Source organism: Notamacropus eugenii, chromosome 5, assembly GCF_028372415.1.
Source record: "Notamacropus eugenii isolate mMacEug1 chromosome 5, mMacEug1.pri_v2, whole genome shotgun sequence".
NCBI classification, from domain to species: Eukaryota; Metazoa; Chordata; class Mammalia; order Diprotodontia; family Macropodidae; genus Notamacropus; species Notamacropus eugenii.
In genome coordinates this window covers 144771498-144784590 of record NC_092876.1, presented here as the reverse complement: position 1 = coordinate 144784590, position 13093 = coordinate 144771498, and positions in this window count along the sequence as shown.

Genomic DNA, 13093 nt, shown 5'->3' with positions numbered 1-13093 from the left:
AACCAGGGGGCAAAATAAATATTGAAAGACTCCACCAATCACCTCCTGAAAGAGAAAGAGAAACTCCTAGGAACATTGTAGCCAATTTTCAGAGTTACCAGATCAAGGAGAAAATATTGCAAGCAGCTAGAAAGAAACAATTTGAATGTTGTGGAAATACAATCAGCATAACACAAGATTTAGCATTAAGCATCCCTTCTACATAAAGGGATCAAAGGGCTTGGAATATGATATTCCAGAAGTCAAAGGAAGGAGAACTAAAACTAAGAATCACCTACCTAGCAAAACTGATTATAATACTTCAGGGCAAAAAATGGTCACTCAATGAAATAGAGGACTTTCAAGCATTCCTGATGAAAAGACCAGAGCTGAAAAGAAAATTTGACTTTCAAACACAAGAATCAAGAGAAACATGAAAAGGTAAACAGAAAAGAGAAATCATAAGGGGCTTACTAAAGTTGAACTGTTTACATCCCTACATGGAAAGACAATATTTGTAACTCTTGAAACTTTTTTTAATATCTGGGTATTTGGTGGGATTATACACACACACACACACACACACACACACACACATACATATATAGGGAGAGAGACAGAGAGAGAGAGAGAGACAGAGAGACAGAAAGAACAGAGTGAGTTGAATAGGAAGGGATCATATCAAAAAAAATAAAATTAAGGGGTGAGACAGGAATATATTGGGAGGAGAAAGGGAGAAATGGAATGGGACAAATTATCTCTCATAAAAGAGGCAAGAAAAGGACTTTTCAACAGAGGGAAAAAAGGGGGAGGTGAGAGAGAAAACATGAAACTTACTCTCATCATATTTGACTCAAGAAAGTAATAAAATGCACGCTCATTTTGGTATGAAAACCTGTCTTACAATACAGGAAAGTGGGGGAGAAGGGGATAAGCAGGGTGGGGGAGGATGATGAAATGGAGGGTAATGGGAGGAGGGAGCAATTAGAAGTCAATGCTCTTGGAGAGAGACAAGGTCAAAAGAGAGAATAGAAGAAATGGAGGGCAGGATAGGATGGAGGGAAATACAGTCAGTCTTACAGAACATGACTATTATGGAAGTCATTGCAAAACTACAAATATAAAGGCTATATTGAATTGCTTGCCTTCCCAGTGGCGTTGGGTGGGCAGAGAGAAAGGAAGAGAAGTTGGAACTCAAAGTTTTAGGAACAACTGTAGAATATTATTCTTGCATACAACTGGGAAAAAAGAAATACAGGTAATGGGGTATAGAAATGTATCTTGCCCTACAGGACAGAAGAGAAGATGGGGATAAGAGAAGGGAGGGATATTAGAAGGGAGGGCAGATTGGTGGTAGGGGTAATTAGACTGCTTGATGTTTTAGGGTGAGGAGAGGGGAGAGATGGGGAGAAAATTTGGAACTCAAAATTTTGTGGAAATGAATGTTGAAAACAAAATCAATAAATAAATTTAATAAAATAATTTGACTTTTCTAAAATTATGTTTCAAAATTTGTGGTCATGTAACATCACAGAATGGTTAGTGATAGTCCTGGGAAAAAACATCCTGGGATCCTTAAGGACACAAAATAATGTCTCAAATCCAATTTAGCTGGTTACCCTAATCTTCTTCATCTTCAATTCTGGACCCAGCAATGCTTGACCCAGACAGGTGTGAAATGAGATTTTGTATTTCCCACCTTTAAAGGGAGGGAGAGAGAGCAAATAATATACCGTAGCTGTGTTGGAGGCAGGGAGTATGTGTTATAGGAAAATTACCTGTAGCTATAGGTAGTTTAGAAAACTGTTCTGATTGTATCAAGCATCCTACCCTAGCTTCATTGACCCACAATCAACCTAGCTATATCTAGGACAAGGATTCTTAATCTGGGACCTGTACATATGTATGTTTTTTAATACTTAGATAATGATTTTAATTTAATTGGTTCCCTTTATAAGTCTATGCATTTTATTTTATTAATTTCAAAACATTTATCCTGAGGAGACTCAGAGACTGCATAGAACTTACAAAGTGATCCATGATACCAAAAAATTGTTCTAAAAAAAACCATCATCGTAAAATGTAAGGAAATCACTCATATACAATATTACATAAACTTATCACAAATTGGGTTCACCAATTTTTGTCATTCCATCTGGAGCTTACTCCAGCAAAACCTATGCATTCAGTTTGGATATGGCTCATGGCTCATGGCTCACTTCCCATTAAGACTCATCTTCTTCCCCACAAGGAAACACATTTGCAGAATAGTCTAACAAGGTTGGGGAATCTATGGCTTCTAGGTCACATGTGACCCTCTAGGTCCTCAAATGCTGCAAAACTTGTTCTGTAAAACTTCTATGTCTTTGAGTGCAGTCTTTTGATTGAGTCCAAGTCTTATAGAACAAATTCTTTTACTAAGGGGATTTGTTCTGTGAAGTTTGGATTCAGTCAAAAGACCACACTTGAGGACCTAGAGGGACACATGTGGCCTCAAGGCCACAGATTTCACACTCCTGGATAGTTTCCTAAGTCAGGACAGTGGTTTCACCCTCAACAGGTATGTGACAAACCATTCTGAGTGTGAGAAGACAGGTAATATCCAGCCCTTCCCTTCCTGTTCCTCTACAGACAATAATGGGCTTGTCACAATTACACTGATCTTTTTCAACATTTCCCCATGCCCATCACTGGCCTCCTTTGCCACACAGCATGGGCCCTTCAGGGTGGTTGGTTGTTGTCCTTTGTTCTCGAAGAGGACCAAAATGACATCACCATAATAAAGTGAAGTTTCAATGTGTATGACTGTGGCTGACGAGATCAACACAAGCTCGAACTACTCTACCACAGGCTGGACATGGATAATTCATATGAATTTTTGTGGTGGGTACTCCAAATTTGCGCATCCTACATTTACTTTGTCCTGTCTCAATTCTGCTTTTCTCTTAGAGCACACCACCCTTTGTGTAGCAAGAACAGTACTCGACAGTTCTTCCTAAAACTTTGAGTTCCAATTTCTCTTCATTCCTCCCTCCCCACCCATTCCCTTTGGGAAGGCAAGCAATTCAATATAGGCCATATCTGTATAATTTTGCAAATGACTTCCATGATAGTTGTGTTGTGCAAGACTAACCATATTTCCCTCCATCCTATCCTGTCCCCCATTGCTTCTATTCTCTCTTTTGATCCTCTCCCTCCCCATGAGTGTTGACCTCAAATTGCTCCCTCCTCCCAATGCCCTCCCTTCCATCATCCCCCCCCCACTCTTCTTATTCCCTTATCCCCCACTTTCCTGTATTGTAAGATAGGTTTTCATACCAAAATGAGTGTGCATTTTATTCCTTCCTTTGGTCGAATGTGATGAGAGTAAACTTCATGTTTTCCCCTCACCTCCCCTCTTTTCCCCTCCACTAAAAAGTCTTTTGCCTGCCTCTTTTATGAGAGATAATTTGCCTCATTCCATTTCTCCCTTTCTCCTCCCAATATATTTCTCTCTCACTGCTTGATTTCATTTTTTTAAGATATGATCCCATCCTATTCCATTCACTCTGTGCTCCGTGTGTGTGTGTGTGTGTGTGTGTGTGTGTGTGTGTGTGTGTGTGTAATCCCATCAACTACCCAGATACTGAAAAGTTTCAAGAGTTATAAATATTGTCTTTCCATGTAGGAATGTAAACAGTTCAACTTTAATAAGTCCCTTATGACTTCTCTTTGCTGTTTATCTTTTCATGCTTCTCTTCATTCCTGTGTTTGAAAGTCAAATTTTCTTTTCAGCTCTGGTCTTTTTATCAAGAATACTTGAAAGTCCTCTATTTCATGGAAAGACCATTTTTCCCCCTGAAGTATTATACTCAGTTTTGCTGGGTAGGTGATTCTTGGTTTTAGTCCTAGTTCCTTTGACTTCTGGAATATCCTATTCCATGCCCTTCGATCCCTTAATGTAGAAGCTGCTAGATCTTGAGTTATCCTGATTGTATTTCCACAATACTTGAATTGTTTCTTTCTAGCTGCTTGCAATATTTTCTCCTTGACCAGGGAACTCTGGAATTTGGCTACAGTGTTCCTAGGAGTTTCTCTTTTTGGATCTCTTTCAGGTGATGATCGGTGGATTCCTTCAATATTTATTTTGGCCTCTGGTTCTAGAATATCAGGGCAGTTTTCCTTGATAATTTCATGAAAGATGATATCTAGGCTCTTTTTTTGATCATGGCTTTCAGGTAGTCCCATAATTTTTAAATTATCTCTCCTGGATCTATTTTCCAGGTCAGTTGTTTTTCCAATGAGATATTTCACATTATCTTCCATTTTTTCATTCTTTTGGTTTTGTTTTGTGATTTCTTGGTTTCTCATGAAGTCATTAGCCTCCATCTGTTCCATTCTAATTTTTAAAGAACTATGTTCTTCAGTGAGCTTTTGAACCTCCTTTTCCATTTGGCTAATTCTGCTTTTGAAAGCATTCTTCTCCTCATTGGCTTTTTGAACCTCTTTTGCCAATTGAGTTTGCCTGTTTTTAAAGGTGTTATTTTCTTCAGCATCTTTTGGGTCTCCTTTAACACGGTGTTGACCTGCTTTTCATGCTTTTCTTGCATTTCTCACATTTCTCTTCCCCGTTTTTCCTCCACCTCTCTTACTTGATTTTCAAAATCCTTTTTGAGCTCTTCCATGGCCTGAGCCATGGAATATTTATTTTGTCTGTTTGGGATACAGAAGTCTTGAATTCTATGTGTTTCCCTGATGGTAAGCATTGTTCTTCCTCATCAGAAAGGATGGGAGGAAATATCTGTTCACCAAGAAAGTAATCTTCTATGGTCTTATTTTTTTTCCCTTTTCTGGGCATTTTCTCAGCCAGTTACTTGACTTCTGAGTTTTCTTTCCACACCCACCTCGCCACCAGATCCACCCAGCTAGTGCTTGGGGTCTGAGATTCAAATGCTGCTTCCCAGCCTCAGGGCTTTTGGTGGGGCAGGGCTGCTATTCAGTGTGAGATTAAGTTCAGGTGCTCAGGTGGGGGCAGGGCAGCCACTCGGGGCTTAGTTCCCTCAGGTGGTTTATGTGGAGACCTTCAACAATGGATCTGTGCTCCTGCCTGCTTTGGGAGCCCCTGTCTGCTGCTGCCTCTGCTGCTGCCTCCCGAGGGGGCCTGAGTTATGGAGACACCTTGCTCCCCTCTCAGTGAGCTGAAAAGACCCTCTCACTGACCTTTGGCACATATGGGTGGAGGGACCTGCGCAGCCGCTGGAGATTCTGTCCCTGAAGCCTGCTCAGATCTGCTCCTCTCAGTGTGGCACAGCCGAGGCCGAGGCAGGGCTGGGCTCTGCTCCGGGTCCGGGGTGCGATGGACATTTCAGGTCAGTTTTTCAGCTCTCTCTGGAACAGAAATCTCCTCCACTCTGTTGTTCTGTGGCTTCTGCTGCTCCAGAATTTGTTGGGAGTTCTTCTTTACAGGTATTTTATGGGCTGTGGGTTCGGAGCTAGCATATGTGTATCTTTCTACTCTGCCATCTTGGCTCCTCCCCCCAATCCAAAGTTCTTGAGAGACCTTGAGAGTGTCCTTGTATCACTTCTTCTGACCACCATGTGATTGCCTGCCCCATGAGAGTTCTCCATAAAATAGTTTTTTTTGGCAAGCGTACATTTTGCATTCGAACAACATGGGCACCCCATCAGAGTTGTGCTCTCTGAAGCATAGTCTGAATGCTTGGCAGTTCAGTTTAAGCAAGGACTTCAGTGTCTGGTGTCTTATCCTGCCAGGTGATCCTCTGAATCTTCCTAAGACAGTTCAGATGGAAGTGATTCAGTTTCCTGGCATGGCGCTGGTAGACTGTCCATGTTTCACAAGCATATAACATTGAGGTCAGCACAACAGCTCTGTAGACCTTCATACTTTTCTTCGAAGCCTCCCAAACACTTCACTAGCTCTGGCAATGTGTGCACCAACCTCATTGTCAATGTGTATACTACCCTGGAAAGTACACTACCAAGGTAAGTGAACTTATCTACAGCATTCAAAACTTCTCTAATTGTTGTAACCAATGGTTCCATGTATGGATGGTGTGGTGGTGGCTGATGGAGCACCTGTGTTTTCTTGGTGTTAATTATTAGGCTAAAATTAGCACAGGTAGCAGATAATTGACCCATACTTTGTTGCATCTCAGCTTCAGAGGCTGCATTGAGTACACCATCATCTGCAAACAGAAAATCATGCACCAACACTCCCTCCACTTTGGTCTTGGCTTGTAGCCTTTTCAAATTGAAGAACTTACCACTAGTACAGTAGTACTGATGCTGTGTTCATCCTCATTGAAAACATTTGACAACATGGCTAAAAACATCATGCTAAAAGGCATGGGAGCAAGCACACAGCCTGGTTTCACTCCACTGGTGACTGGGAAGGCACATGAGCATCGTCCACTCTTCAGAACCCAGGCAAACATGCCATCATGAAACTAATGTACAATACTGGTAAACTTTTCTGGGCAACCAAATTTTGACATCATGTTCCATAAGCCCTCATGACTTACAGTGTCAAAGGCCTTGGTCAGATCTACAAACTTTGTGTGCACACCTCTGTTCTGCTCCTGTCATTTTTCCTGGAGTTGTTGGGCAGCAAATACCATATCCACTCAGCCCTTTTTGAAGTCATACTGGTTCTCAGGTATGTGATCATCTTCCAGGTGAAGGATCAGCCTATTGAGGAAGACTCTAGCAACAATCTTACCAGCAATGACTAAGAGAGAGAGATGCCCCCTATGTTTGTCACAGGACAATCTATCCCCTTTACCTTTGCAGAGATGGACAATGGAGGCATCCTTGAACTCCTGGGGGATAACTTCCTCTTGCCATATAACCTGGAAAATTTCAGTCAGCTTTGGTATGAGCAGCGGTCCCCCTACCTTGTAAATCTCAGCTGGAATAGCATCAGCACCAGGTGCTTTGCCACATGAAAGCAGCCTAATGGCACTCAAAACCTCTTTCTCAGTTCAACCTGAGGTAAATGGTCAATGGCCTCAGTATTGATTGATGATGGTCTGTTAAGAACACTATGGAAGTGTTCAGTCCATCTCTCTAGGATCATTTCCTTATCACTCATCAATTTGGCTCCATCTGCACTGAGTAGCTGTGATTTACCATAGGTTTTTGGTACATAAATAGCTTTCAGGGAATCATAAAAGCGCTTTGGACCTAACTATAACCTATAGTCAAAATTCATAATTCCCCCTCACTACCCTTCATAACCTGATGGCTGCTGTGGGAACATATCAAGTAAGTGGCTTCTGAGTAATAGACATCTCAAACCCAACATATGTAAAAACCAAACTTACTATCTGCCCCTTGCTATCCAACCCCTCTTCTGAATTTCCCTTTTTTTATTGAAGTTTCCAGTACCCTTACTAGTTATCCAGGTTTGCCATCTTGGTATACCTTTTAACTGCTCATCCCACCTTAACCAATTAGTTGCCAAATCTGGTCAGTTCTTCTATGTCTTCTCTCATGCACTTCTCCTCTTTTTTACTCACACAACTACTATAACCACACTCAAGTACTCATCACCTAGACAATTCTCAGAATTTTCTAACTGGTTGGTCTCCCAGACTCTAGTCCTTTCTTCACACAACTAGCAAAACCAGTTTCCCATAACACAGGTCTGACCATGTCACTTCTATTCTCAAGTGTTTCCCTAATGTTTCCCTAATGACTCTAGGATCAAAATTATTTAACTTTAATCATATCTTTTTTAATTTCTATTCTTGAATCATTTGATAAACTACATAACAAATTATGAAGTAGCATAAGACAGCTAAGTGGTACATGAATAGAGCAGCAGACCTGGAGTCAGAAAGACTCATCTTCCTGAGATCAAATCTGACTTCAGATACTTACTAGTAATGTGATTATGGGCAAGTCACTTTACCTTGTTTGCCTCTGTTTCCTCATCTGTAAAATGAGCAGAAGGAAATGGCAAACCACTCTAACAGTTCTCACAAGAAAATCACAAGTGAGGTCACAAAGAGTCAGACATGACTGAAAACAGAACAACAACTATAGGGATAGGGCCTAGACCTGCACATTCACTGCAGAGGGACCTTTCAAATAAGCAGACTCCTCCTAATGCATGTGGGCACCTTCTCTGCAATTTACAGTACACAGAGACATTTAGTTATTTGACTAGATTCAAGTAAATATGCATATATTGGGGGCACAAGCTAAACAGGTTTTTACTCATGGGATGCATGGTTTAAAAAGTTTGGAGATCACTGATCTATGACACTTTTATTACAAGAAATGGTCACAGAAAAGACACAGTAAAGCAATGCCAAAGGCCTAGGCTCCTTTCAGCTACATCTGGGTTCACAATTTAAGTTTTCCTCTCTTCCATGTTCCTAGGCCTTCAACACCTTATAATTAAGGATGTCCAAATTTAAGAAAGAGTTTTCCTCCTTACTTCTGTATTCTCTGCCACTCCCACCACAACCTCCAGAAGCCAGAGGGTAAAAGGAAAAGAATCATCTCACCAGGATAGAGTTTTGCCCTCTTCTCTAAATTCACTGGTGGCCCTCCTTGATCAATCAGGTTACTCCTAGAATACTTTGGTCTGGTTCTCTGGGGTTCCCAGGAAAGTTTACATCTTAAGAGGTTAACTTGTTCATAAGAACTCTCACTTCTGTTTGTACTTTGTATGAGAAATTGATCCATCTTTGGGGAACTCTATTCCAATTCTTTATCATGGTGAGGAAGTGGGTCCTGGGTCCATTAAGGTTAGGTCAACAGAAACCAAACTCTGGCAAAGGCTCAGGGAAGGTCATTACTAAAATGTTGCCCACTAGATGATCAATTTTCTGGCAACACTGGCCCCAAAATTTAATTCTTTGGAAAAGCTGCTCTAAATTGGTTAGTTTTCCTTTTTTAACCACTGTTTAAAAGAGATGTGTCTTTGGTAACCTGCTATAGTAGACAACTTTACACAGCTCTGCCACTCTTAGAGTCAGTTTACATAGAAGGCAAGATATCACCCAGGGGATATCATAGGTTCTCTTCCAGAAGGAAGGAGAAACAACAGCAACATAGTAGATAACTATGTCAAATTTTGATTCATGAAAACCTTCATTTGGATCCTGCCTCTAAAAATTAACTAGCTGCATGACCCTAGACTAATCAATCAATCAATTAGCATTTATTAAGTTCTTACTCTGTGTCAGACACTGTGTGCTGAGCCTGATTTCTTCAGTCATAAAATTATGATAAAGACATCTAGTATCTACCTCATGAGATAATATATATCATCACAAGACTTGAAGCACAATATGTTAGCGTATCATCATTAGAATCATTGTTACTATTTGGTTTTTTATTATATCTAGCTCACTGACTACACGAAAGCCTATGGAAATTGCTGCTCAGACTGTGAGGCTTGGACTACTTCCTACCACCTAATGAAAGTTTATCTAAATAATGATAGGAAAAGCAGTCACTTAATTATATAAACCACAAACTTATGAGCAATTGTCATAGAAATAATGATAACTCACAGAACAAATATGGATAATCACTTGGTTGGGGAATCCTTTAAAACCTGGATATCTGAGTATCAAGCTATTGTGAGTTTCCAAGAACTAGAATCATCATTTCAAGATGCTTTTAAGTACTTTCTGGCAGAAGTCTAAAATGTAATTAATGCTCAACAAATTATAAAGATCAATTTGCTATTGTTCAGTCATGTCCAACTCTTCATAACCCCATTTAAGGTTTTCTTGGCAAAGATACTGGAATGGTTTGGCATTTCCTTCTCCAACTCATTTTACAGATGACAAACTGAGTCAAATAGAGTTAAGTGACTTGCCCAGGGTCACACAGCTAGTAAGTATCTGAGACCAGATTTGAACTCAGGAATATGAATCTTTCTGTCTTCAGGCCCAGGACTCTATCCACTGTACCACCTGTTATTATCATCACATGAACTAAACCAAATCACAAATTACTATGAGATAGGCTGAACTTTAAAAGGGGAGCATAGGATAATAGATTTAGAGCTGCAAGGGACCTCTGAGTTCATCCTCTCTTTTTTTAAAGTTGAGGAAACTGAAGCCCAGAGACATTAAATGACTTACCTAAGGTCATAAAGTTCCAAAGTGGTGTAGTTGAAATTTGAACCCAGTCCCTTTGACTTCATATCCAGTACTTTTCCTACTACATGAGGCTTTCTGAATAGCAGTAATTTATTAGGAGCTCTTCAGTTGAACTTTCCTGAAAATAAGTCTTAGTAAGAAGGAGGACAATTACTAAAGTAAGAAGCAAAGAATGTTACTTAAAGGAAAAAGCATCAGCAAAGAGGAAGCTAGTTTCACTCAAAAAACAAAAAACCTTTACCAGCCACAAATAAAGTCTTTAGCCAAATACTATTAGCCTAACACCTACAGACAAGTACTATTTTAAAAACTTGAAAATGTTTTTGAAAATGCCAGGCGTGGAGATCAGGGGCCATGGAGTTGTAGAAATCCGAATGTTTCCTCGAGCCTTTTCTAGAATGAAGTCTTAGTCCCTTGGTAGCGCAGTCTCTGACCACTAGAGGGAACTACTCTCCAAGCTGTGCGATAACTGATGACAGCCTGGTTGGTATGGTTGCAGTTATGTGGGTTATCTCTTAGGCTGATCTTCACAGAAGCCTAAGTTAATAGTTGACCTGATGTCCACATTCACTGGATCAAAGGATATAACATCCTGACCCTAGAGTTATGAGAACATAAGCATCTCTTTCCACACTAATAGCATCTCTAGAAAAGAGGCTTCCTTTTGGCAAACACTCTCCAAACCCCCTCAAACCACCCTTCTACCCAAATATAAAGGTTTCTCCTTTTAATTTTTCTGAAAAGTACGTTTAAAACTATAATTCTTTGAACTTCTACCAAAGTTATATTTTGCTGTTTCCTTGAGGTAGGTAGGTAGGTAACCCTGTGTCCCCGAGAGGCCATGCCAATAGAGTACATCCTTAAGCAGGTTCTGCCAAGTTGGAAATACTTTAAGGATTTGGTGATGAGACTGCATGCCTGTTGCAAAAGGCCCATTCTAGCTTAGTTCAGAGAAGCCTGTTCCCAGATTACCTAGGAGTGGTGATTTTTTAGTCACAGAAATCACTTATTTAGTCAAAAATCACTTACTAAGTTATAGGGGAGTTGTACTCTGCATCAATGAAGTGAATAGTCATACTGATGAAATCACAGATGCTTTAAATATTAAAGCAACCTATTAAGAGAATCAGAAGGTGCCAACCCAGCAGCATTGAGTCAGAAGGATATTCTAAAAATAGGATACTTTTCAGCACATTCATATTGGGTTTTCTTGATTAGGTGAAGCAAGAAATTTTGGGGAAAGTTGGGACTTTGCCCTTCCCATTCAGTCCCTTCTTGACAATCCCACGGACATCACCGGTCAGGTTCTCCTCAACTGTCTGCAAGACATTGAAATAGCTCCCTAACTGATCTCTCCAACTAGTCCTTTCTTCACATAGTTGCCTTAGCATCCACAATGTTATTCAAGATTCAATTCAAAATCTGCCTCCTAAAGGCCTTTCCTGATTCCTCTAGTTAGCAAAAACCTCAAAAAAAATATATCACTTTGCATCCATTTTAGATTTATACCTCTGTATACATTGTTTCCTCCCTGTAGAACATAAGCTTCTCTAGAGCAAGGATCATTTTGGCTTTCTCTGCATTGCCAAAGCCTAATCTAGTGCCTGACACATTTAGCACTGGATGTGTGACTTCATCACAAGTCAGTGTGGAAATTTCATAAGCCACTGATGCATGTAAACAAATCATCAACAAGTCATCTGTTTTTGAAGTTTGTCTGAGGCCTTGAAAGGCTAAATGACTTGCCTGTGGTCATACAAGTTTGTACTGTGGAAAGATTTTAAATCAGGTTTTCCCGAGTAAGGCCTTGAACTAAGGATTTTCTAGTTCCAGGCCCAGCTCTGTATCCACTGTGCCATGCTGACCCTCATCAGAAATACAGTAGATGCCGTAAGGTCTTCTTTAATTAACTAATTAAATAAATGGAAATGAATAGCTCCTGTGTTAAGTGAACACTCTGGCTAACCATTTTTATAAATGCAATAGCAAAGAATTAGTGAACCTTTCTTTTCCTGCTGAGTGAGCAAGGGTAGGGTTGCAGAAGCATGTATCAATACTAGATAGAATTTCCATTTGGCTTCTGGTGAATGACTCAGGACTGGTCTCCAGTATTCCTCATTTCCCTCACCCTAAAATGGAAATGTTTATTTATTAACCTACTGGACAAGAATCCTTAGAAAATTAGGGATGTCACTGGCACAGGTATTCATCAATACACTTTTATGATAAGAAAATATATAGCATCTATATGTGCTGGAAGTTGCAGTTTCACTAACAAATTAGCTTTCTCTTTCCCCCATATAGAGATGTAGGATTATGGATAGAGAGCTAGGCTGTAAGTCAGAAAGGTCTGGATTCATGTCTTATCTCAGACACAAATTGGCTTTGTGGCCCTGGGCAAGTCACTTAACTTCTCCGTGGTTTAGGAAACTCTCTAAGACTCTAAGTCATACAAAAGGTACCAGCCTGAATTGGCAGGATGAGTCATCTCACCCAAGAGCTTCATGTATCAATAAAATCATGGGTCCTCCAATCCCTATCCCTCTTTTAAAAAGGCAGTCTGAGCACAGCAGATAGAGGGCCAGCAACTGGAGGTCAGAGACAAGAAGACCTGGCTCTGAGTTCAAGTGTCTGACATAGTAACCATGTGACTAAGTCGCTTACCCTATCAATCTTCTAGGCAACTTCCTATAACCATAACTTCTAGAGAAGTTGACAAACTGCATTGTCCTTACCTGGGAGTTCTCTTTAGACTGACATCATAGATCAATCCATAACCCTTTCTTTCCAAGTTGCAGAACTCTAAGATAACTGTCTATGTTGCAGAACTGGTACCCATCTGCATAGGTAGAGGGAGTTTCCTGCATCTAAGAGATCACAAGAAGGTCCAAAAAAAAAAACCCTGATGACTCATAGGTGTTAAAGGAGGACACTCTGGTGCTCAAAAGGCAGCTATAACATATGTGTCATTTCAATCTTATAAATATACT